This window comes from Leuresthes tenuis, unplaced genomic scaffold (genome assembly GCF_036924035.1).
Source record: "Leuresthes tenuis unplaced genomic scaffold, fLeuTen1.0.hap1 SCAF_1, whole genome shotgun sequence".
In the NCBI taxonomy this organism is placed as follows: domain Eukaryota; kingdom Metazoa; phylum Chordata; class Actinopteri; order Atheriniformes; family Atherinopsidae; genus Leuresthes; species Leuresthes tenuis.
This window is the reverse complement of record NW_027325355.1, coordinates 783,259-807,945: the sequence shown is the minus strand read 5'-3', so window position 1 is coordinate 807,945 and position 24,687 is coordinate 783,259. Positions and strand designations below refer to the sequence as shown.

The window sequence follows — 24,687 nt, the reverse complement described above, 5'->3', positions numbered from 1 at the left end:
GCTCTCCCGGTGTATATCCCCATACCCCTCTCCCTTTTGGCTCCTGTACACAGCACACACTCACACATGAAGGGTTTTGGGGGCGTGTGTGTTCTGTGGGGTGTAGTGGATGGGGCCACGTAGGCGGTCCCCTTGGCTGCACTCTGCAGTTCCCCACCCCTGTTTTAATTACACCTTAGACATCACTACTTATCAAACACACACACACACACACATTAGGTCTTGGGGGGTGGTTGCACTGAGTGGCATCTGGTGGACGGGGCTCTTTGGGTATGTAGGCTGCCCAGAGGGCCGCGCTCCCAGTTCTACAAGGTTGGCTGCCCCTCAATTTTAATCGCTCACTATTAGAAAATATTGAAGAGCCAGAAGGGTGAGGGGAGGGGTCTTCTCACACCCCTGCTTCCTGGTTGCTGCTCGGGAAGGAGTGGCCAGGAGGAATTAATTATTCTGCTGGTTCAGGGTCTGTGGTGGCTGGGGGGCTGCTGGCCCCATGGTGTGCCCACTGTGCTAGACCCCAGCGGAGTCAAGGGAGGGATGACGTGTGGATGTATGGGACGTGAAAGTGTGTGTGGTGATGATTGGGCCTGGGTCTGGGACTTGCTGTCGCCTGGCCTGCCTGTGCTTCTCCCAATGGGGGGGCGGCGTTGCCTCTCCCCACTCCTCGCGACTTCACCCACCTGTGGGCACGTCTTGACTGCCAGGGCTCTTGGCCAGGGGCACTGGGACAGGCGCTGACCCACTGCGTGGCTGTCTGGGGCGCTTGGCCCTCCCGGGTATAGGGTGGGGCCTCTGCCGGGGGGTTTTGGGGCGCTCGGGCTCCTGGGGCCGGGTCCGGTGCACGGCCCATGTCTGGGCGGCTGGGGCCTGGTGGGGTCGGTGGGCTGTTGCCCCTGGCTCCCGGGCGCCTCTGCCCTATGCTTATGGGGGCTCTGTCCGGGGGCTTCCACTGCTGTCTTCTGGGTGGATGCATGGTTGTCCCTGCGGTGGGCATCCTGGGTTCTGTGCTCCGTGGGGGCTGCTGGTGGCCTGGGTCTTGTGGGCCTCTCTGCCTGTTTCTGATTGCTTGGGGGGGCTGTGGATTGTGGCCGTGTACACTTATACACTCATAAGTAAGAACGGTTATCATGTAGGTCCTGTGCCATGGGTGTTGCATGTTCTCACACACACACACACAATACACATTCATTAGTCCAGTAGCAGTTGATGTATTACCATGTCGCCTCAGGTCATCTATATGCACAGTTGTGATGTATGCGATTGCCACTACTTGTGCTTGTTTTTGTTTGTTTGTGTGTTTGTTTTTTCTCTGCTTGTTTGCATGGTCCTCGCAGTGTTATGTATCGCAAAGAAAACTATTCTCATGAACTGGAAAGCGAAAAACAGTCTGTGTATTAAGCAGTTTAGAAATGTTATTTTAGATCATATTAGCATGGAAACAATGTCTGCCTCCTCAAAACATCAATTGGCTGAATTTCATTCTCTCTGGTCCCCGCTGATTAGCTTTATCACATAGTGGTGGTGGTGGGTTGCTGTCCCGTCGCTCTGGGCGGTTGGGTGTGTGCTGGGGGGGGGGCTGTGTGGCTTTGGGCATCTGGTGGTCTCTCGGGTCGTGGGGACCGGGTTGGTCATTGCTGGGGGGGACTGTGTGTCGGGCTTGGAGGGCAGTTTTGGGGGCTTGCGGGTGGGGCTGTCTTGCTGTGTGGGGCGGGGTCCCTTAGGGGCCTTGGGGTGGTGGCTGCTGGCTCTGTACCGGGTGGCTGGGCCGCTCTGGCGTGGGTGGTGGTGCTGGGCCTGGGCCCTGGTGGCTGGGTTGCCCTGGACATGCCACAGTATGGGTGGGTTGGTGCAGGTCCTGGTGCCAGGCTTGTTGCTCTGGGACCTCCAGGGTGTCCGCAGGTGGTTGTTTTCTTTAGGGTGTTGGGGCGTGCGGTGGGGGGGGTGCTTTTCCCCTGTTGAGGGGGGGGCCTGGGTGATGGTGGGTCTCAGGCCCGGGCTGCTGCGTCTGGTGTGACCGGGTGGTTTGTTTGTTGTTGTTTGTTTGTTTTTTTGTAGAGGTCCTCCGGGCTGGGATGGGGTTGGGTTGAGTGGGGTTGGACGGGGTGGGTACTTTCTGGGGGTACAGTAGCTCCCGGAATATGGTCGCTGCAAGCCCCGAGCCTGGTGGACATCAGGCCCTCTTGATGTCTTGATGTGTTGGGTCCGAGGTAGCGGGTGCCTATTGCAGCCAGTCCCTGGCTGCCCTCTCTGGGGGAGACTAGCTCTCCCAGTGTATATCCCCATACCCCTCTCCCTTTTGGCTCCTGTACACAGCACACACTCACACATGAAGAGTTTTGGGGGCGTGTGTGTTCTGTGGGGTGTATTGGATGGGGCCACGTAGGTGGTCCCCTTGGCTGCACTCTGCAGTTCCCCGCCCCTGTTTTAATTACACCTTAGACATCACTACTTATCAAACACACACACACACACACATTAGGTCTTGGGGGGTGGTTGCACTGAGTGGCATCTGGTGGACGGGGCTCTTTGGGTATGTAGGCTGCCCAGAGGGCCGCGCTCCCAGTTCTACAAGGTTGGCTGCCCCTCAATTTTAATCGCTCACTATTAGAAAATATTGAAGAGCCAGAAGGGTGAGGGGAGGGGTCTTCTCACACCCCTGCTTCCTGGTTGCTGCTCGGGAAGGAGTGGCCAGGAGGAATTAATTATTCTGCTGGTTCAGGGTCTGTGGTGGCTGGGGGGCTGCTGGCCCCATGGTGTGCCCACTGTGCTAGACCCCAGCGGAGTCAAGGGAGGGATGACGTGTGGATGTGTGGATGTATGGGACGTGAAAGTGTGTGTGGTGATGATTGGGCCTGGGTCTGGGACTTGCTGTCGCCTGGCCTGCCTGTGCTTCTCCCAATGGGGGGGCGGCGTTGCCTCTCCCCACTCCTCGCGACTTCACCCACCTGTGGGCACGTCTTGACTGCCAGGGCTCTTGGCCAGGGGCACTGGGGCAGGCGCTGACCCACTGCGTGGCTGTCTGGGGCGCTTGGCCCTCCCGGGTATTGGGTGGGGCCTCTGCCGGGGGGTTTTGGGGCGCTCGGGCTCCTGGGGCCGGGTCCGGTGCACGGCCCATGTCTGGGCGGCTGGGGCCTGGTGGGGTCGGTGGGCTGTTGCCCCTGGCTCCCGGGCGCCTCTGCCCTATGCTTATGGGGGCTCTGTCCGGGGGCTTCCACTGCTGTCTTCTGGGTGGATGCGTGGTTGTCCCTGTGGTGGGCATCCTGGGTTCTGTGCTCCGTGGGGGCTGCTGGTGGCCTGGGTCTTGTGGGCCTCTCTGCCTGTTTCTGATTGCTTGGGGGGGCTGTGGATTGTGGCCGTGTACACTTATACACTCATAAGTAAGAACGGTTATCATGTAGGTCCTGTGCCATGGGTGTTGCATGTTCTCACACACACACACACAATACACATTCATTAGTCCAGTAGCAGTTGATGTATTACCATGTCGCCTCAGGTCATCTATATGCACAGTTGTGATGTATGCGATTGCCACTACTTGTGCTTGTTTTTGTTTGTTTGTGTGTTTGTTTTTTCTCTGCTTGTTTGCATGGTCCTCGCAGTGTTATGTATCGCAAAATAAACTATTCTCATGAACTGGAAAGCGAAAAACAGTCTGTGTATTAAGCAGTTTAGAAATGTTATTTTAGATCATATTAGCATGGAAACAATGTCTGCCTCCTCAAAACATCAATTGGCTGAATTTCATTCTCTCTGGTCCCCGCTGATTAGCTTTATCACATAGTGGTGGTGGTGGGTTGCTGTCCCGTCGCTCTGGGCGGTTGGGTGTGTGCTGGGGGGGGGCTGTGTGGCTTTGGGCATCTGGTGGTCTCTCGGGTCGTGGGGACCGGGTTGGTCATTGCTGGGGGGGACTGTGTGTCGGGCTTGGAGGGCAGTTTTGGGGGCTTGTGGGTGGGGCTGTCTTGCTGTGTGGGGCGGGGTCCCTTAGGGGCCTTGGGGTGGTGGCTGCTGGCTCTGTACCGGGTGGCTGGGCCGCTCTGGCGTGGGTGGTGGTGCTGGGCCTGGGCCCTGGTGGCTGGGTTGCCCTGGACATGCCACAGTATGGGTGGGTTGGTGCAGGTCCTGGTGCCAGGCTTGTTGCTCTGGGACCTCCAGGGTGTCCGCAGGTGGTTGTTTTCTTTAGGGTGTTGGGGCGTGCGGTGGGGGGGGGTGCTTTTCCCCTGTTGAGGGGGGGGCCTGGGTGATGGTGGGTCTCAGGCCCGGGCTGCTGCGTCTGGTGTGACCGGGTGGTTTGTTTGTTGTTGTTTGTTTGTTTTTTTGTAGAGGTCCTCCGGGCTGGGATGGGGTTGGGTTGAGTGGGGTTGGACGGGGTGGGTACTTTCTGGGGGTACAGTAGCTCCCGGAATATGGTCGCTGCAAGCCCCGAGCCTGGTGGACATCAGGCCCTCTTGATGTCTTGATGTGTTGGGTCCGAGGTAGCGGGTGCCTATTGCAGCCAGTCCCTGGCTGCCCTCTCTGGGGGAGACTAGCTCTCCCAGTGTATATCCCCATACCCCTCTCCCTTTTGGCTCCTTTACACAGCACACACTCACACATGAAGGGTTTTGGGGGCGTGTGTGTTCTGTGGGGTGTAGTGGATGGGGCCACGTAGGCGGTCCCCTTGGCTGCACTCTGCAGTTCCCCACCCCTGTTTTAATTACACCTTAGACATCACTACTTATCAAACACACACATACACATTAGGTCTTGCGGGGTGGTTGCACTGAGTTGCATCTGGTGGGCGGGGCTCTTTGGGTATGTAGGCTGCCCAGAGGGCCGTGCTCCCAGTTCTACCAGTTCGGGTTTGGGTCACACTTCATCAACTGGATAAGGATATTATATAGCTCCCCAAATGCAAGTGTCAGGACAAATGATCAAACTTCTCCAAGCTTCAGTCTGCAGAGAGGTACAAGACCGGGTTGCCCACTTTCTCCCTCACAATACTTTATATATTTTTGATAGTAGTTTTGGGGTGCAGATGCTTAGAAATTCTGCTACCCTAATCGGGAGTTGTAAGTCTGGTTGGTGGAGGATATATTTCTTTCTTATTATAGACTTAAGTTGTTGATATTCTAGGAATTTATTGCTGCCTATCTCATGTTGTGATATGAGCTCATCAAATGAAATAAAATTTCCATTTTGGATTATATGTTCCAGATGTTTGATTCCTTTGATCTTCCACAGAGTAAAGTTTAGCATTTTTTTGTTTTGCAGGATGTCAGGATTGTTCCAGATGGGTGTAAGCTTACACGGGACAAGTGAAGACTTTGTTATTTTTAGAAATTCCCACCAGGCTGTCAGAGAGGTGCTGATGTTAATGCTTTTAAAACATTTGTGATTTTTTTACGTTTTGACTAATAAGTGGCAGGTCAGAGATTTCCAGATTATCACACAATGCTTGTTCTATATTTATCCATGGTTCATCTATTGGGCTAGGTTTAAACCATTTTGATATATACTGTAACCTATTGGCTAAGGAATAGCGCTGAAAATGAGGTAAATCTAATCCACCACTTTCCTTGGTTTTCTGTAGCGTTTTTAAACTAATACGTGGTGGTTTGTTTTTCCACAGAAATTTGGAGATGCATGAATCTAGTGACTTAAACCAAGTAGCAGGTGGTTTTATGGGGATCATTGAGAACAAATAGTTAACTTTTGGTAGTATCATCATTTTAATGGTTGTAACTCTCCCCATAAGTGATATAGCTAAGAACTTCCAACAAGAGAGATCGTCCTCTACTGTCTTTAATAATTGCACATAATTTAGCTTTGTTAGCTCTGAGAGCCTGGAGGAAATGTTTATGCCTAAATATCTAATATTTCCTGACTGTAAAGTGATTGCATGTATATTCTGGACCCTACAGTTAATGGGCAGAACTGTGGTCTTAGACCAATTGATAGAGTAGTCAGAAAGTGCTGAGAATTTATTTATGAGTGTGATCGTGTGAGTGAGAGACGTCTGTGAGTTGTGGAGGAAAAGTAATACATCATCAGCATAAAGACTTATTTTATGCTCAATTATTTTGGGGTTGGATGCCTTTAATATTTCTATCTTGTCTGTTAGCAGCTGCTAAAGGTTCGATGAAAATAGCAAAAAGTGATGGAGAAAGTGGGCAACCCTGTCTTGTACCTCTCTGCAGACTGAAGCTTGGAGAAGTTTGATCATTTGTCCCGACACTTGCATTTGAGGAGCTATATAATATCCTTATCCAGTTGATGAAGTGTGACCCAAACCCGAATTTTTTTAATGCTGCGAATAAAAATTTCCAGTTCACTCGATCAAATGCTTTTTCTGCATCTAGAGAGACTATTGTGGTTTCCAGGTTGTCGATGGTAGAATCGTCTATGAGATTAATTAGCCTGTGAGTGTTAGTGGATGAGTGTCTACCCTTTATGAAACCTGTCTAGTCAGGATGTATTATAAGTGCAGTTATTTTTTCTATTCTTTTGGCGAGGGCTTTACAAATTATTTTGAGGTCTGCATTTATTAGAGTTATTGGGCGGTAGCTGGATGGAAGTATGGGGTCTTTTCCTAGTTTCTGTAGCAGGATAATGTTAGCAGAGTTCATGTGTGGGGATAATCTGCCATTCTGCTTAACTTGTAATACCATTTTGTGAAATGCAGGTGCCAAAACAGTCCAAAATTCTTTGTAGAACTCTGCTGGAAAACCATCTGGTGGCCACCCGGGGCTTTGTTACTAGGCATATGTTGAAGGGCTTCATGGAGTATGGGTGGGTTGGTGCAGGTCCTGGTGCCAGGCTTGTTGCTCTGGGACCTCCAGGGTGTCCGCAGGTGGTTGTTTTCTTTAGGGTGTTGGGGCGTGCGGTGGGCGTTGTGCTTTTCCCCTGTTGGGGGGGTGGCCTGGGTGATGGTGGATCTCAGGCCCGGGCTGCTGCGTCTGGTGTGACCGGGTGGTTTGTTTGTTGTTGTTTGTTTGTTTGTTTGTAGAGGTCCTCCGGAGTGGGGTGGGGTTGGGTTGAGTGGGGTGGGGTTGGGTGCGTACCTTCTGGGGATACAGTCGCTGCAGGCCCCGAGCCTGGTGGACATCAGGCCCTCCTGCCCTGTGTTGGGTCCCAGGTAGTGGGGGTGCATATTGCAGCCAGTCCCCCGGTGTATATCCCCATACCCCTCTCCCTTTTGGCTCCTGTACACAGCACGCTGTGTGCCCGCTGCGCTACACCCCAGCGGAGTCAAGGGAGGGAGGACGTGTGGATGTGTGGATGTATGGGACGTCAAAGTGTGTGTGGTGATGATTGGGCCTGGGTCTGGGACTTGCCATCGCCTAGCCTGCCTGTGCTTCTCCCAATAGGGGGGCGGCGTTGCCTCTCCCCACTGCTCGCAACTTCACCCACCTGTGGGCACGTCGTGACTCCCAGTAACTTGGCCAGGGAAGCTGGGGCAGGCGCTTGACCCACTGCGTGGCTGTCTGTGGTGCTTGGCCCTCCCGGGTATTGGGTGGGGCCTCTGCCGGGGGGTTTTGGGGCGTTTTGGGTTCCTGGGGCCCGGGTCCGTGGCCTGGTGGGGTCGGTGGGCTGTTGTCCCTGGCTCCCGGGGGGCCTCTGCCCTATGCTTATGGGGGCTCTGTCCGGGGGCTTCCACTGCTGTCTACTGGGTGGATGCGTGGTTGTCCCTGCGGTGGGCATCCTGGGTTCTGTGCTCCGTGGGGGCTGCTGGTGGCCTGGGTCTTGTGGGCCTCTCTGCCTGCTTCTGATTGCTTGGGGGGGGCTGTGGATTGTGGCACTCATAACTAAGCACGGTTATCATGTAGGTCCTGTGCCATGGGTGTTGCATGTTCCCCCCACACACACACACACAACACACATTCATTAGTCCAGTAGCAGTTGATGTATTACCATGTCGCCTCAGGTCATCTATATCCACAGTTGTGTTGTATGCGATTGCCACTACTTGTGCTTGTTGTTGTTTGTTCTCTGCTTGTCTGCTTTCAGGTGCTCCTGGTGGCGCAAAGGCTGGATTCGCAACAGAGACCATGGATTATTGTCTGTTTTGTTTTTTTACAGGTGTAGCAGCTGGTTGTCTGGTTTTTGTTTCTTTTTTTGTTCTGTTTCCTCTTCTTTCCTTTCCCCCCGGTCCGGTTCAGTTCCATTACATGTTATATATAACAAGAAATAAATAAATGGGCATCAAGGGGAGCTTTACATTTATAAAACTTCCCTTGGCAAAGCAAATCAGTTTGGCATAAAAGGTATTCACAATTCTGCTGCCATAATGCTGAACAGAACAAGGGAAAAAAGTGAAGGAATTCATTTTACAGCTAAATCCTCATAAAGAGCGTATTGCTCAACCATAAGTGTGGTTCTTTCTCATACAAGGTTATACAAAGAAGTTTATGTTTGAAACCAGCTTAAACATGGACAAATATGAAGGACAAAGCAGTTTTAACTTGGTTTGAGTGAAGCAATTAATTTTATGGCAATATCTGAAATCTTGACTATCTACTTAAAAGAAAGCGAATTTCGGATTCCAGAAGAACAAGTGTGGTTCTTTCTCATATAAGGTAATATAAAGAAGTTTATACTTGAAACCAGCTTAGACATGGATAAATAAGAAGGACAAAGCAGTTTTAACTTGGTTGAAGTGAAGGAATTCATTTTACAGCAAAATCCTGAATCGTGCATAACTCCTCATAAGGAGTGTATTGCTCAACCGTAAGGGATGCTCTTTCTCATACAAGGTTATAAAAAGAAGTTTATGTTTGAAACCAGCTTAAACATGGACAAATATGAAGGACAAAGCAGTTTTAACTTGGTTTGAATGAAGCAATTCATTTTATGGCAATATCTGAAATCTTGACTATCTCCTTAAAAGAAAGCGAATTTCGGATTCCAGAAGAACGTGTGGTTCTTTTTCATATAAGGTAATATAAAGAAGTTTATACTTGAAACCAGCTTAGACATGGATAAATAAGAAGGACAAAGCAGTTTTAACTTGGTTGAAGTGAAGGATTTCATTTTACAGCAAAATCCTGAAACGTGCATTACTCCTCATAAGGAGTGTATTGCTCAAACATGTGTTGTTTTTTTCTCATACAAGATTATAAAAAGAAATTTATGTTTGAAACCATCTTAAACATTGACAAATATGAAGGACAAAGCAGTTTTAACTTGGTTTGAGTGAAGCAATTCATTTTATGGCAATATCTGAAATCTTCACTATCTCCTTGAAAGAAAGCGAATTTCGGATTCTAGAAGAACAAGTGTGGTTCTTTCTCATATAAGGTAATATAAAGAAGTTTATACTCGAAACCAGCTTAGACATGGATAAATAAGAAGGACAAAGCAGTTTTAACTTGGTTGAAGTGAAGGATTTCATTTTACAGCAAAATCCTGAAACGTGCATTACTCCTCATAAGGAGTGTATTGCTCAAACATGTGTTTTTTTCTCATACAAGATTATAAAAAGAAATTTATGTTTGAAACCATCTTAAACATTGACAAATATGAAGGACAAAGCAGTTTTAACTTGGTTTGAGTGAAGCAATTCATTTTATGGCAATATCTGAAATCTTCACTATCTCCTTGAAAGAAAGCGAATTTCGGATTCTAGAAGAACAAGTGTGGTTCTTTCTCATATAAGGTAATATAAAGAAGTTTATCATTGAAACCAGCGTAGACGTGGATAAATATGAAGGACAAAGCAGTTTTAACTTGGTTTAAGTGAAGGAATTCATAGTTAGCAGTTCCTTGATGAGGGATATTTCAGACACCAAAATCCATTTTCTAAAGAGAAATAAAGAGAAAACAACAATCACTTCTGTTAAAGACTGAAAAAGAAATGTCACCCATGAAATCAACAATGCTTTTAGGGACTTCTATAAAACCTTATATTCATCACAAAATGATCCATCAGACAGTAACATAGATCAGTTTCTTAGTAATATCAACCTTCCAAAATTACAAACCGAACAGGCAATGGCTCTGGATTCACCTCTCTCAATAGGAGAACTCCATGAAGCCCTTCAACATATGCCTAGTAACAAAGCCCCGGGTGGCCACCAGATGGTTTTCCAGCAGAGTTCTACAAAGAATTGTGGACTGTTTTGGCACTGCATTTCACAAAATGGTATTACAAGTTAAGCAGAATGGCAGATTATCCCCACACATGAACTCTGCTAACATTATCCTGCTACAGAAACCAGGAAAAGACCCCATACTTCCATCCAGCTACCGCCCAATATCTCTAATAAATGCAGACCTCAAAATAATTTGTAAAGTCCTCGCCAAAAGAATAGAAAAAATAACTCCACTTATAATACATCCTGACCAGACAGGTTTCATAAAGGGTAGACGATCATCCACTAACACTCGCAGGCTAATTAATCTCATAGACTATTCTACCATCGACAACCTGGAAACCACAATAGTCTCTCTAGATGCAGAAAAAGCATTTGATCGAGTGAACTGGAAATTTTTATTCGCAGCATTAAAAAAATTCGGGTTTGGGTCACACTTCATCAACTGGATAAGGATATTATATAGCTCCCCAAATGCAAGTGTCAGGACAAATGATCAAACTTCTCCAAGCTTCAGTCTGCAGAGAGGTACAAGACAGGGTTGCCCACTTTCTCCATCACTTTTTGCTATTTTCATCGAACCTTTTGCAGCTGCTATCAGACAAGATAGAAATATTAAAGGCATCCAACCCCAAAATATTGAGCATAAAATAAGTCTTTATGCTGATGATGTATTACTTTTCCTCCACAACTCACAGACATCTCTCACTCACACGATCACACTCATAAATAAATTCTCAGCACTTTCTGACTACTCTATCAATTGGTCTAAGACCACAGTTCTGCCCATTAACTGTAGGGTCCAGAATATACCTGCGATCACTTTACAGTCAGGAAATATTAGATATTTAGGCATAAACATTTCCTCCAGGCTCTCAGAGCTAACAAAGCTAAATTATGTGCAATTATTAAAGACAGTAGAGGACGATCTCTCTCGTTGGAAGTCCTTACCTATATCACTTATGGGGAGAGTTACAACCATTAAAATGATGATACTACCAAAAGTTAACTATTTGTTCTCAATGATCCCCATAAAACCATCTGCTACTTGGTTTAAGTCACTAGATTAATGCATCTCCAAATTTCTGTGGAAAAACAAACCACCACGTATTAGTTTAAAAACGCTACAGAAAACCAAGGAAAGTGGTTGATTAGATTTACCTCATTTTCAGCGCTATTCCTTAGCCAATAGGTTACAGTATATATCAAAATGGTTTAAACCTAGCCCAATAGATGAACCACACAGCTTCTGGCCACAAATATGTTTGAACACCTTTAGAATGACTCGAAATCCTAATTTACAGCTCATACAATACAAAATTCTTCATAGAACACACTATACAGGACAAAGGATGTTCAGGATGGGTCTAACACACTCTAACATCTGCTCACATTGCACAGATAACACACCTGATGATTATGCACACGCTTTGTGGTTTTGTGCGCCTGTCCAGAAGTTCTGGTTTGAAGTGTGTACGGACCTATCAACGTGGCTAAAGTGTAGCATTCCTGCATGCTGGGTGACTTAGACAACATCAACATGGAAATTAACTCAGCACACATGGTCCTCACAGTGTTATGTATCGCAAAGAAAACTATTCTCATGAACTGGAAAGTGAAGAATAATCTGTGTATTAACCTGTTTAGAAATGTTCTTTTAGATTATATTAGCATGGAAACAATGTCTGCCTCCTTAAAACATCAATTGGCTGAATTTCATTCTCTCTGGTCCCCGCTGATTAACTGTGTGGCTTCGGGCGTCTGGTGGTCTCTCGGGTCGTGGGGACCGGGTTGGTCATTGCTGGGGGGGACTGTGTGTCGGGCTTGGAGGGCAGTTTTGGGGGCTTGCGGGTGGGGCTGTCTTGCTGTGTGGGGCGGGGTCCCTTAGGGGCCTTGGGGTGGTGGCTGCTGGCTCTATACCGGGTGGCTGGGCCGCTCTGGCGTGGGTGGTGGTGCTGGGCCCTGGTGGCTGGGCGCTGCCTTGCGCCCGGGGGGGCTGGGTTGCCCTGGACATGCCACAGTATGGGTGGGTTAGTGCAGGTCCTGGTGCCAGGCTTGTTGCTCTGGGACCTCCAGGGTGTCCGCAGGTGGTTGTTTTCTTTAGGGTGTTGGGGCGTGCGGTGGGGGGGTTGCTTTTCCCCTGATGGGGGGGGGCCAGGGTGATGGTGGGTCTCAGGCCCGGGCTGCTGCGTCTGGTGTGACCGGGTGGTTTGTTTGTTGTTGTTTGTGTGTTTGTTTGTAGAGGTCCTCCGGGGTGGGGTTGGGTTGAGTGGGGTGGGGCGGGGTGGGTACCTTCTGGGGGTACAGTAGCTCCCGGAATATGGTCGCTGCAGGCCCCGAGCCTGGTGGACATCAGGCCCTCCTGCCCTGTGCTGGGTCCCAGGTAGCGGGGGTGCCTATTGCTGCCAGTCCCTGGCTGCCCTCTCCGGGGGAGAGTAGCTCTCCCGGTGTATATCCCCATACCCTCTCCCTTTTGGCTCCTGTACACAGCACACACTCACACATGAAGGGTTTTGGGGGGCGTGTGTGTTCTGTGGGGTGTAGTGGATGGGGCCACGTAGGTGGTCCCCTTGGCTGCACTCTGCAGTTCCCCGCCCCTGTTTTAATTACACCTTAGACATCACTACTTATCAAACACACACACACACACACATTACGTCTTGGGGGGTGGTTGCACTGAGTGGCATCTGGTGGACGGGGCTCTTTGGGTATGTAGGCTGCCCAGAGGGCCGCCCTCCCAGTTCTACAAGGTTGGCTGCCCCTCAATTTTAATCGCTCACTATTAGAAAATATTGAAGAGCCAGAAGGGTGAGGGGAGGGGTCTTCTCACACCCCTGCTTCCTGGTTGCTGCTCGGGAAGGAGTGGCCAGGAGGAATTAATTATTCTGCTGGTTCAGGGTCTGTGGTGGCTGGGGGGCTGCTGGCCCCATGGTGTGCCCACTGTGCTAGACCCCAGCGGAGTCAAGGGAGGGATGACGTGTGGATGTATGGGACGTGAAAGTGTGTGTGGTGATGATTGGGCCTGGGTCTGGGACTTGCTGTCGCCTGGCCTGCCTGTGCTTCTCCCAATGGGGGGGCGGCGTTGCCTCTCCCCACTCCTCGCGACTTCACCCACCTGTGGGCACGTCCTGACTGCCAGGGCTCTTGGCCAGGGGCACTGGGGCAGGCGCTGACCCACTGCGTGGCTGTCTGGGGCGCTTGGCCCTCCCGGGTATTGGGTGGGGCCTCTGCCGGGGGGTTTTGGGGCGCTCGGGCTCCTGGGGCCGGGTCCGGTGCACGGCCCATGTCTGGGCGGCTGGGGCCTGGTGGGGTCGGTGGGCTGTTGCCCCTGGCTCCCGGGCGCCTCTGCCCTATGCTTATGGGGGCTCTGTCCGGGGGCTTCCACTGCTGTCTTCTGGGTGGATGCGTGGTTGTCCCTGCGGTGGGCATCCTGGGTTCTGTGCTCCGTGGGGGCTGCTGGTGGCCTGGGTCTTGTGGGCCTCTCTGCCTGTTTCTGATTGCTTGGGGGGGCTGTGGATTGTGGCCGTGTACACTTATACACTCATAAGTAAGAACGGTTATCATGTAGGTCCTGTGCCATGGGTGTTGCATGTTCTCACACACACACACACACACACACACACAATACACATTCATTAGTCCAGTAGCAGTTGATGTATTACCATGTCGCCTCAGGTCATCTATATGCACAGTTGTGTTGTATGCGATTGCCACTACTTGTGCTTGTTTTTGTTTGTTTGTGTGTTTGTTTTTTCTCTGCTTGTTTGCATGGTCCTCGCAGTGTTATGTATCGCAAAGAAAACTATTCTCATGAACTGGAAAGCGAAAAACAGTCTGTGTATTAAGCAGTTTAGAAATGTTGTTTTAGATTATATTAGCATGGAAACAATGTCTGCCTCCTCAAAACATCAATTGGCTGAATTTCATTCTCTCTGGTCCCCGCTGATTAGCTTTATCACATAGTGGTGGTGGTGGGTTGCTGTCCCGTCGCTCTGGGCGGTTGGGTGTGTGCTGGGGGGGGGCTGTGTGGCTTTGGGCGTCTGGTGGTCTCACGGGTCGTGGGGACCGGGTTGGTCATTGCTGGGGGGGACTGTGTGTCGGGCTTGGAGGGCAGTTTTGGGGGCTTGCGGGTGGGGCTGTCTTGCTGTGTGGGGCGGGGTCCCTTAGGGGCCTTGGGGTGGTGGCTGCTGGCTCTGTACCGGGTGGCTGGGCCGCTCTGGCATGGGTGGTGGTGCTGGGCCTGGGCCCTGGTGGCTGGGCGCTGCCTTGCGCCCGGGGGGGCTGGGTTGCCCTGGACATGCCACAGTATGGGTGGGTTGGTGCAGGTCCTGGTGCCAGGCTTGTTGCTCTGGGACCTCCAGGGTATCCGCAGGTGGTTGTTTTCTTTAGGGTGTTGGGGCGTGCGGTGGGGGGGGGTGCTTTTCCCCTGTTGAGGGGGGGGCCTGGGTGATGGTGGGTCTCAGGCCCGGGCTGCTGCGTCTGGTGTGACCGGGTGGTTTGTTTGTTGTTGTTTGTTTGTTTTTTTGTAGAGGTCCTCCGGGGTGGGATGGGGTTGGTTGAGTGGGGTTGGACGGGGTGGGTACTTTCTGGGGGTACAGTAGCTCCCGGAATATGGTCGCTGCAAGCCCCGAGCCTGGTGGACATCAGGCCCTCTTGATGTCCTGATGTGTTGGGTCCGAGGTAGCGGGTGCCTATTGCAGCCAGTCCCTGGCTGCCCTCTCTGGGGGAGACTAGCTCTCCCGGTGTATATCCCCATACCCCTCTCCCTTTTGGCTCCTGTACACAGCACACACTCACACATGAAGGGTTTTGGGGGCGTGTGTGTTCTGTGGGGTGTAGTGGATGGGGCCACGTAGGCGGTCCCCTTGGCTGCACTCTGCAGTTCCCCACCCCTTTTTTAATTACACCTTAGACATCACTACTTATCAAACACACACATACACACTAGGTGGTTGCACTGAGTGGCATCTGGTGGGCGGGGCTCTTTGGGTATGTAGGCTGCCCAGAGGGCCGTGCTCCCAGTTCTACCAGTTCGGGTTTGGGTCACACTTCATCAACTGGATAAGGATATTATATAGCTCCCCAAATGCAAGTGTCAGGACAAATGATCAAACTTCTCCAAGCTTCAGTCTGCAGAGAGGTACAAGACCGGGTTGCCCACTTTCTCCCTCACAATACTTTATATATTTTTGATAGTAGTTTTGGGGTGCAGATGCTTAGAAATTCTGCTACCCTAATCGGGAGTTGTAAGTCTGGTTGGTGGAGGATATATTTCTTTCTTATTATAGACTTAAGTTGTTGATATTCTAGGAATTTATTGCTGCCTATCTCATGTTGTGATATGAGCTCATCAAATGAAATAAAATTTCCATTTTGGATTATATGTTCCAGATGTTTGATTCCTTTGATCTTCCACAGAGTAAAGTTTAGCATTTTTTTGTTTTGCAGGATGTCAGGATTGTTCCAGATGGGTGTAAGCTTACACGGGACAAGTGAAGACTTTGTTATTTTTAGAAATTCCCACCAGGCTGTCAGAGAGGTGCTGATGTTAATGCTTTTAAAACATTTGTGATTTTTTTACGTTTTGACTAATAAGTGGCAGGTCAGAGATTTCCAGATTATCACACAATGCTTGTTCTATATTCATCCATGGTTCATCTATTGGGCTAGGTTTAAACCATTTTGATATATACTGTAACCTATTGGCTTACAACTCCCGATTAGAGTAGCAGAATTTCTAAGCATCTGCATCCCAAAACTACTATCAAAAATACATAAATTATTGTCTAAGATAGATGACACAATGTCTTTACCATCCTAAAAATGGGAGGCAGATTTATCCATCAGTTCTAGTCATAGCTTCTGGCCACAAATATGTTTGAACACCTTCAGAATGACTCGAAATCCTAATTTACAGCTCATACAATACAAAATTCTTCATAGAACACACTATACAGGACAAAGGATGTTAAGGATGGGTCTAACACGCTCAAACATCTGCTCACATTGCACAGATAACACACCTGATGATTATGCACACGCTTTGTGGTTTTGTGCGCCTGTCCAGAAGGTCTGGTTTGAAGTCTGTACGGACCTATCAACATGGCTAAAGTGTAGCATTCCTGCATGCCCCACACTGTGCATACTGGGTGACTTAGACAACATCAACATGGAAATGAACTCAGCACACATGGTCATCACAGTGTTATGTATCGCAAAGAAAACTATTCTCATGAACTGGAAAGCGAAGAACAATCTGTGTATTAACCAGTTTAGAAATGTTCTTTTAGATTACATTAGCATGGAAACAATGTCTGCCTCTTTCAAACATCAATTGGCTGAATTTCATTCTCTCTGGTCCCCGCTGATTAGCTTTATCACATAGTGGTGGTGGTGGGTTGCTGTCCCGTCGCTCTGGGCGGTTGGGTGTGTGCTGGGGGGGGGGCTGTGTGGCTTCGGGCGTCTGGTGGTCTCTCGGGTCGTGGGGACTGGGTTGGTGATTGCTGGGGGGGACTGTGTGTCGGGCTTGGAGGGCAGTTTTGGGGGCTTGCAGGTGGGGCTGTCTTGCGGTGTGGGGCGGGGTCCCTTAGGGGCCTTGGGGTGGTGGCTGCTAAGTACTGGAATCATACACTTCCTCTATGTAACCAGATAATTGCCGAGAAAGGCTGACTTGTAGTGGGCACATCTTCCTCCCTGATGTGATTATTCTCTGCAGCTGAAACTGAGACTCTCAGATCACTTCGTGTCTGCCAACAAAGAAGCAGCAGCTGCTGAAGATGACCAACTTCCTCATGTGTCACAGGATGATCAGACGTTGCAACAAAAGACATGCAGGTGGTCGAGAGAAGAGAAGAAGCTTACAGCACCTGGTATTCCCAAGAGATCTCCCATCCAAGTACTAACCAGGCCCAACACTGCTTGGCTTCCGAGATCAGACGAGGTCAGGCATGTTCAGGGTGGTGTGGCCGTAAGCAACAATGTCTCTGACAAATGTGCATTATATAGGTACTGGAATCATACGGTTCCTCTATGCAACCAGATAATTGCAGAGAAAGGCTGATGTGTAGCGGGCATATCATCTTCTCTGATGTGGTCATTCTCTGCAACTGAAACTGAGACTCTCAGATCACTTCGTGTCTTCCAACAAAGCAGCAGCAGCTGAAGATGACCAACTTCCTCATGTGTCACAGGGTGATCAGACGTTGCAACAAAAGACATGCAGGTTGTAGAGAGAAGAGAAAACGCTTACAGCACCTGGTATTCCCAAGCAGTCTCCCATTAAAGTACTAACCAGGACCAACCCTCCTTGGCTTCCGAGATCAGACGAGGTCGGGCATATTCAGGGTGGTGTGGCCGTAAGGAACAATTTCTGTGACAAATGTGCATTATATAGGTACTGGAATCATACACTTCCTCTATGTAACCAGATAATTGCAGAGAAAGGCTGACTTGTTATGGGCACATCTTCTTCCCTGATGTGATTATTCTCTGCAGCTGAAACTGAGACTCTCAGATCACTTGGTGTCTGCCAACAAAGCAGCAGCAGCTGAAGATGACCAACTTCCTCATGTGTCACAGGGTGATCAGGCGTTGCAACAAAAGACATGCAGGTTGTAGAGAGAAGAGAAAACGCTTACAGCACCTGGTATTCCCAAGCAGTCTACCATCCAAGTACTAACCAGGCTCAAACCTGCTTGGCTTCCGAGATCAGACGAGGTCGGGTATATTCAGGGTGGTGTGGCCGTAAGCAACAATAACTGTGACAAATGTGCATTATATAAGTACTGGAATCATACACTTCCTCTATGTAACCAGATAATTTCCGAGAAAGGCTCACTTGTTATGGGCACATCTTCTTCCCTGATGTGATCATTCTCTGCAGCTGAAACTGAGACTCTCAGATCACTTCGTGTCTGCCAACAAAGAAGCAGCAGCTGCTGAAGATGACCAACTTCCTCATGTGTCACAGGGTGATCAGACGTTGCAACAAAAGACATGCAGGTGGTAGAGAGAAGAGAAAAAGCTTACCATACCTGGCATTCCCAAGAGGTCTTCCATCCAAGTACTAACCAGGCCCAAACCTCCTTGGCTTCCGAGATCAGACGAGGTCGAGCATGTTCAGGGTGGTGTGGCCGTAAGCAACAATGTCTCTGACAAATGTGCATTATATAGGTACTGGAATCATACGGTTCCTCTATGCAACCAGATCATTTCCGAGAAAGGCTGATGTGTAGTGGGCACATCTTCTTCCCTGACGTGATTATTCTCTGCAGCTGAAACTGAGACTCTCAGATCACTTTGTGTCTGCCAACAAAGCAGCAGCAGCTGAAGATGACCAACTTCCTCATGTGTCACAGGGTGATCAGACGTTGCAACAAAAGACATGCAGGTGGTAGAGAGAAGAGAAAAAGCTTACAGCACCTGGTATTCCCAGAGAGTCTATCATCCAAGTACTAACCAGGCCCAAACCTGCTTGGCTTCCGAGATCAGACGTGGTCAGGCATATTCAGGGTGGTGTGGCGGTAAGCAACCATAACTGTGACAAATGTGCATTATAAAGATATTGGAATCATACAGTTCCTCTATGTAACCAGATAATTGCCAAGAAAAGCTGATAAGTAGTGGGCACATCTTCTTCCCTGACGTGATTATTCTCTCGAGCTGAAACTGAGACTCTCAGATCACTTTGTGTCTGCCAACAAAGCAGCAGAAGCTGAAGATGACCAACTTCCTCATGTGTCACAGGGTGATCAGACGTTGCAACAAAAGACATGCAGGTGGTAGAGAGAAGAGAAAAAGCTTACAGCACCTCGTATTCCCAAGAGGTCTTCCATCCAAGTCCAAACCAGGCCCAACTGTGCTTGGCTTCCGAGATCAGACGAGGTCGGGCATGTTCAGGGTTGTGTGGCCGTAAGCAACAATGTCTCTGACAAATGTGCATTATATAGGTACTGGAATCATATGGTTCCTCTATGCAACCAGATAATTGCCGAGAAAGGCTGATGTGTAGCGGGCATATCATCTTCTCTGATGTGATCATTCTCTTCAGCTGAAACTGAGACTCTCAGATCACTTCGTGTCTGCCAACAAAGCAGCAGCAGCTGAAGATGACCACCTTCCTCATGTGTCACAGGGTGATCAGACGTTGCAACAAAAGACATGCAGGTGGTAGAGAGAAGAAAAAAAGCTTACAGCACCTGGTATTCCCAAGCGGTCTCCCATCAAAGTACTAACCAGGCCCAACCCTCCTTGGCTTCCGAGATCAGACGAGGTTGGACATATTCAGGGTGGTTTGGCCGTAAGCAACAATCTCTGTGACAAATGCGCATTATATAGGCAATCAAATCATATGGTTCCTCTATGTAACCAGATAATTGCAGAGAAAGGCTGATATGTAGCGGGCATATCTTTTTCCCTGACGTGATAATTCTCTCCAGCTGAAAATGAGACTCTCAGATCACTTCGTGTCTGCCAACAAAGCAGCAGCAGCTGAAGATGACCAACTTCCTCATGTGTCACAGGGTGATCAGACATTGCAACAAAAGACATGCAGGTGGTTGAGAGAAGAGAAAAAGCTTAAAGCACCTGGTATTCCCAAAAGGTCTTCCATCCAAGTACAAACCAGGCCCAACTGTGCTTGGCTTCCGAGATCAGACGAGGGCGGGCATGTTCAGGGTGGTGTGGCCGTAAGCAACAATATCTCTGAAAAATGTGCATTATATAGGTACTGGAATCATACGGTTCCTCTATGCAACCAGATAATTGCAGAGAAAGGCTGATGTGTAGTGGGCACATCTTGTTCCCTGACGTGATCATTCTCTTCAGCTGAAACTGAGACTCTCAGATCACTTCGTGTTTGCCAACAAAGCAGCCGCAGCTGAAGATGACCAAATACCTCATGTGTCACAGGGTGATCAGACGTTGCAACAAAACACATGCAGGTGGTAGAGAGAAGAGAAAAACCTTACAGCACCTGGTATTCCCAAAAGGTCTCCCACCCAAGTACTAACCAGGCCCAACACTGCTTGGCTTCCGAGATCAGACGAGGTCAGGCAAATTCAGGGTGGTGTGGCCGTAAGTAACAATGTCTGTGACAAATGTGCATTATATAGGTACAGGAATCATACGGTTCCTCTATGTAACCAGATAATTGCTGAGAAAGGCTGATGTGTGGTGGGCACATCTTCTTCCCTGACGTGATTATTCTCTTCAGCTGAAACTGAGACTCTCAGATCACTTCGTGTCTTCCAACAAAGCAGCAGCAGCTGAAGATGGCCAACTTCCTCATGTGTCACAGGGTGATCAGACGTTGCAACAAAAGACATGCAGGTTGTAGAGAGAAGAGAAAACGCTTACAGCACCTGGTATTCCCAAGCAGTCTCCCATTCAAGTACTAACCAGGCCCAACCCTCCTAGGCTTCCGAGATCAGACGAGGTCAGGCTTATTCAGGGTGGTGTGGCCGTAAGGAACAATTTCTGTGACACATGTGCATTATATAGGTACTGGAATCATACACTTCCTCTATGAAACCAGATAATTGCCGAGAAAGGCTGAGTTGTAGTGGGCACATATTCTTCCCTGATGTGATTATTCTCTGCAACTGAAACTGAGACTCTCAGATCACTCTGTGTCTGCCAACAAAGCAGCAGCAGCTGAAGATGACCAACTTCCTCATGTGTCACAGGGTGATCAGACGTTGCAAAAAAAGACATGCAGGTGGTAGAGAGAAGAGAAAAAGCTTACAGCACCTGGTATTTTCAAGCGGTCTCCCACCAAAGTACTAACCAGGCCCAACTCTTCTTGGCTTCCGAGATCAGACGAGGTCAGGCATATTGAGGGTGGTGTGGCCGTAAGCAACAATGTCTGTGACAAATGTGCATTATATAAGTACAGGAATCATACGGTTCCTCTATGTAACCAGATAATTGCTGAGAAAGGCTGATGTGTAGTGGGCACATCTTCTTCCCTGACGTGATTATTCTCTTCAGCTAAAACTGAGACTCTCAGATCACTTCGTGTCTGCCAACAAAGCAGCAGCAGCTGAAGATGACCAACTTCCTCATGTGTCACAGGGTGATCAGACGTTGCAACAAAAGACATGCAGGTTGTTGAGAGAAGAGAAAACGCTTACAGCACCTGGTATTCCCAAGCAGTCTCCCATTAAAGTACTAACCAGGCCCAACCCTCCTTGGCTTCCGAGATCAGACGAGGTCGGGCATATTCAGGGTGGTGTGATCGTAAGGAACAATTTCTGTGACAAATGTGCATTATATAGGTACTGGAATCATACACTTCCTCTATGTAACCAGATAATTGCAGAGAAAGGCTGACTTGTTATGGGCACATCTTCTTCCCTGATGTGATTATTCTCTGCAGCTGAAACTGAGACTCTCAGATCACTTGGTGTCTGCCAACAAAGCAGCAGCAGCTGAAGATCACCAACTTCCTCATGTGTCACAGGGTGATCAGACGTTGCAACAAAAGACATGCAGGTTGTAGAGAGAAGAGAAAACGCTTACAGCACCTGGTATTCCCAAGCAGTCTACCATCCAAGTACTAACCAGGCTCAAACGTGCTTGGCTTCCGAGATCAGACGAGGTCGGGTATATTCAGGGTGGTGTGGCCGTAAGCAACAATAACTGTGACAAATGTGCATTATATAAGTACTGGAATCATACACTTCCTCTATGTAACCAGATAATTTCCGAGAAAGGCTCACTTGTTATGGGCATATCTTCTTCCCTGATGTGATCATTCTCTGCAGCTGAAACTGAGACTCTCAGATCACTTCGTGTCTGCCAACAAAGCAGCAGCAGCTGCTGAAGATGACCAACTTCCTCATGTGTCATAGGGTGATCAGACGTTGCAACAAAAGACATGCAGGTGGTAGAGAGAAGAGAAAAAGCTTACCACACCTGGTATTCCCAAGAGGTCTCCTATCCAAGTACTAACCAGGCCCAAACCTCCTTGGCTTCCGAGATCAGACGAGGTCGAGCATGTTCAGGGTGGTGTGGCCGTAAGCAACAATGTCTCTGACAAATGTGCATTATATAGGTACTGGAATCATACGGTTCCTCTATGCAACCAGATCATTTCCGAGAAAGGCTGATGTGTAGTGGGCACATCTTCTTCCCTGACGTGATTATTCTCTGCAGCTGAAACTGAGACTCTCAGATCACTTTGTGTCTGCCAACAAAGCAGCAGCAGCTGAAGATGACCAACTTCCTCATGTGTCACAGGGTGATCAGACGTTGCAACAAAAGACATGCAGGTGGTAGATAGAAGAGAAAAAGCTTACAGCACCTGGCATTCCCAGAGAGTCTACCATCCAAGTACAAACCAGGCCCAAACCTGCTTGGCTTCCGAGATCAGACGTGGTCGGGCATATTCAGGGTGGTGTGGCGGTAAGCAACCATAACTGTGACAAATGTGCATTATAAAGGTACTGGAATCATACAGTTCCTCTATGTAACCAGATAATTGCCGAGAAAAGCTGATAAGTAGTGGGCACATCTTCTTCCCTGACGTGATTATTCTCTCGAGCTGAAACTGAGACTCTCAGATCACTTTGTGTCTGCCAACAAAGCAGCAGAAGCTGAAGATGACCAACTTCCTCATGTGTCACAGGGTGATCAGACGTTGCAACAAAAGACATGCAGGTGGTAGAGAGAAGAGAAAAAGCTTACAGCACCTCGTATTCCCAAGAGGTCTTCCATCCAAGTACAAACCAGGCCCAACTGTGCTTGGCTTCCGAGATCAGACGAGGTCGGGCATGTTCAGGGTTGTGTGGCCGTAAGCAACAATGTCTCTGACAAATGTGCATTATATAGGTACTGGAATCATACGGTTCCTCTATGCAACCAGATAATTGCCGAGAAAGGCTGATGTGTAGCGGGCATATCATCTTCTCTGATGTGATCATTCTCTTCAGCTGAAACTGAGACTCTCAGATCACTTTGTGTCTGCCAACAAAGCAGCAGCAGCTGAAGATGACCACCTTCCTCATGTGTCACAGGGTGATCAGACGTTGCAACAAAAGACATGCAGGTGGTAGAGAGAAGAAAAAAAGCTTACAGCACCTGGTATTCCCAAGCGGTCTCCCATCAAAGTACTAACCAGGCCCAACCCTCCTTGGCTTCCAAGATCAGACGAGGTTGGACATATTCAGGGTGGTTTGGCCGTAAGCAACAATCTCTGTGACAAATGCGCATTATATAGGTAATCAAATCATATGGTTCCTCTATGTAACCAGATATTTGCAGAGAAAGGCTGATATGTAGCGGGCATATCTTGTTCCCTGACGTGATAATTCTCTCCAGCTGAAAATGAGACTCTCAGATCACTTCGTGTCTGCCAACAAAGCAGCAGCAGCTGAAGATGACCAACTTCCTCATGTGTCACAGGGTGATCAGACATTGCAACAAAAGACATGCAGGTGGTTGAGAGAAGAGAAAAAGCTTAAAGCACCTGGTATTCCCAAGAGGTCTTCCATCCAAGTACAAACCAGGCCCAACTGTGCTTGGCTTCCGAGATCAGACGAGGAAGGGGATGTTCAGGGTGGTGTGGCCGTAAGCAACAATATCTCTGAAAAATGTGCATTATATAGGTACTGGAATCATACGGTTCCTCTATGCAACCAGATAATTGCAGAGAAAGGCTGATGTGTAGTGGGCACATCTTGTTCCCTGACGTGATCATTCTCTTCAGCTGAAACTGAGACTCTCAGATCACTTCGTGTTTGCCAACAAAGCAGCCGCAGCTGAAGATGACCAAATACCTCATGTGTCACAGGGTGATCAGACGTTGCAACAAAAGACATGTAGGTTGTAGAGAGAAGAGAAAACGCTTACAGCACCTGGTATTCCCAAGCAGTCTCCCATTAAAGTACTAACCAGGCCCAACCCTCCTCGGCTTCCGAGATCAGACGAGGTCAGGCTTATTCAGGGTGGTGTGGCCGTAAGGAACAATTTCTGTGAAAAATGTGCATTATATAGGTACTGGAATCATACACTTCCTCTATGAAACCAGATAATTGCCGAGAAAGGCTGACTTGTAGTGGGCACATATTCTTCCCTGATGTGATTATTCTCTGCAGCTGAAACTGAGACTCTCAGATCACTCTGTGTCTGCCAACAAAGCAGCAGCAGCTGAAGATGACCAACTTCCTCATGTGTCACAGGGTGATCAGACGTTGCAAAAAAAGACATGCAGGTGGTAGAGAGAAGAGAAAAAGCTTACAGCACCTGGTATTTTCAAGCGGTCTCCCACCCAAGTACTAACCAGGCCCAACTCTGCTTGGCTTCCGAGATCAGACGAGGTCAGGCATATTCAGGGTGGTGTGGCCGTAAGCAACAATGTCTGTGACAAATGTGCATTATATAAGTACAGGAATCATACGGTTCCTCTATGTAACCAGATAATTGCTGAGAAAGGCTGATGTGTAGTGGGCACATCTTCTTCCCTGACGTGATTATTCTCTTCAGCTGAAACTGAGACTCTCAGATCACTTCGTGTCTTCCAACAAAGCAGCAACAGCTGAAGATGACCAACTTCTTCACGTGTCACAGGGTGATCAGACGTTGCAACAAAACACATGCAGGTGGTAGAGAGAAGAGAAAA

General features: G+C 48.7%; 20 pseudogenes; all 20 read right to left on the bottom strand.

Moving 5' to 3' along the window:
* Positions 1-16,921: 16,921 nt before the first annotated feature.
* Positions 16,922-17,040, bottom strand: LOC140299349 (5S ribosomal RNA; annotated as a pseudogene).
* Positions 17,041-17,309: 269 nt separating this feature from the next.
* Positions 17,310-17,428, bottom strand: LOC140290995 (5S ribosomal RNA; annotated as a pseudogene).
* A 269-nt stretch (positions 17,429-17,697) lies between these two features.
* Positions 17,698-17,816, bottom strand: LOC140269317 (5S ribosomal RNA; annotated as a pseudogene).
* A 272-nt stretch (positions 17,817-18,088) lies between these two features.
* LOC140295107 (5S ribosomal RNA) lies at positions 18,089-18,207 on the bottom strand (annotated as a pseudogene).
* Positions 18,208-18,476: 269 nt separating this feature from the next.
* On the bottom strand, positions 18,477-18,595 carry LOC140294825 (5S ribosomal RNA; annotated as a pseudogene).
* A 269-nt stretch (positions 18,596-18,864) lies between these two features.
* LOC140296896 (5S ribosomal RNA) lies at positions 18,865-18,983 on the bottom strand (annotated as a pseudogene).
* A 269-nt stretch (positions 18,984-19,252) lies between these two features.
* LOC140316498 (5S ribosomal RNA) lies at positions 19,253-19,371 on the bottom strand (annotated as a pseudogene).
* A 269-nt stretch (positions 19,372-19,640) lies between these two features.
* Positions 19,641-19,759, bottom strand: LOC140294959 (5S ribosomal RNA; annotated as a pseudogene).
* A 269-nt stretch (positions 19,760-20,028) lies between these two features.
* On the bottom strand, positions 20,029-20,147 carry LOC140309370 (5S ribosomal RNA; annotated as a pseudogene).
* Positions 20,148-20,416: 269 nt separating this feature from the next.
* Positions 20,417-20,535, bottom strand: LOC140295105 (5S ribosomal RNA; annotated as a pseudogene).
* A 269-nt stretch (positions 20,536-20,804) lies between these two features.
* LOC140282717 (5S ribosomal RNA) lies at positions 20,805-20,923 on the bottom strand (annotated as a pseudogene).
* A 269-nt stretch (positions 20,924-21,192) lies between these two features.
* Positions 21,193-21,311, bottom strand: LOC140291469 (5S ribosomal RNA; annotated as a pseudogene).
* Positions 21,312-21,580: 269 nt separating this feature from the next.
* Positions 21,581-21,699, bottom strand: LOC140289681 (5S ribosomal RNA; annotated as a pseudogene).
* A 272-nt stretch (positions 21,700-21,971) lies between these two features.
* LOC140292323 (5S ribosomal RNA) lies at positions 21,972-22,090 on the bottom strand (annotated as a pseudogene).
* Positions 22,091-22,359: 269 nt separating this feature from the next.
* Positions 22,360-22,478, bottom strand: LOC140291816 (5S ribosomal RNA; annotated as a pseudogene).
* A 269-nt stretch (positions 22,479-22,747) lies between these two features.
* On the bottom strand, positions 22,748-22,866 carry LOC140293996 (5S ribosomal RNA; annotated as a pseudogene).
* Positions 22,867-23,135: 269 nt separating this feature from the next.
* On the bottom strand, positions 23,136-23,254 carry LOC140300962 (5S ribosomal RNA; annotated as a pseudogene).
* Positions 23,255-23,523: 269 nt separating this feature from the next.
* LOC140297044 (5S ribosomal RNA) lies at positions 23,524-23,642 on the bottom strand (annotated as a pseudogene).
* A 269-nt stretch (positions 23,643-23,911) lies between these two features.
* On the bottom strand, positions 23,912-24,030 carry LOC140295639 (5S ribosomal RNA; annotated as a pseudogene).
* Positions 24,031-24,299: 269 nt separating this feature from the next.
* LOC140301099 (5S ribosomal RNA) lies at positions 24,300-24,418 on the bottom strand (annotated as a pseudogene).
* Positions 24,419-24,687: the final 269 nt, after the last annotated feature.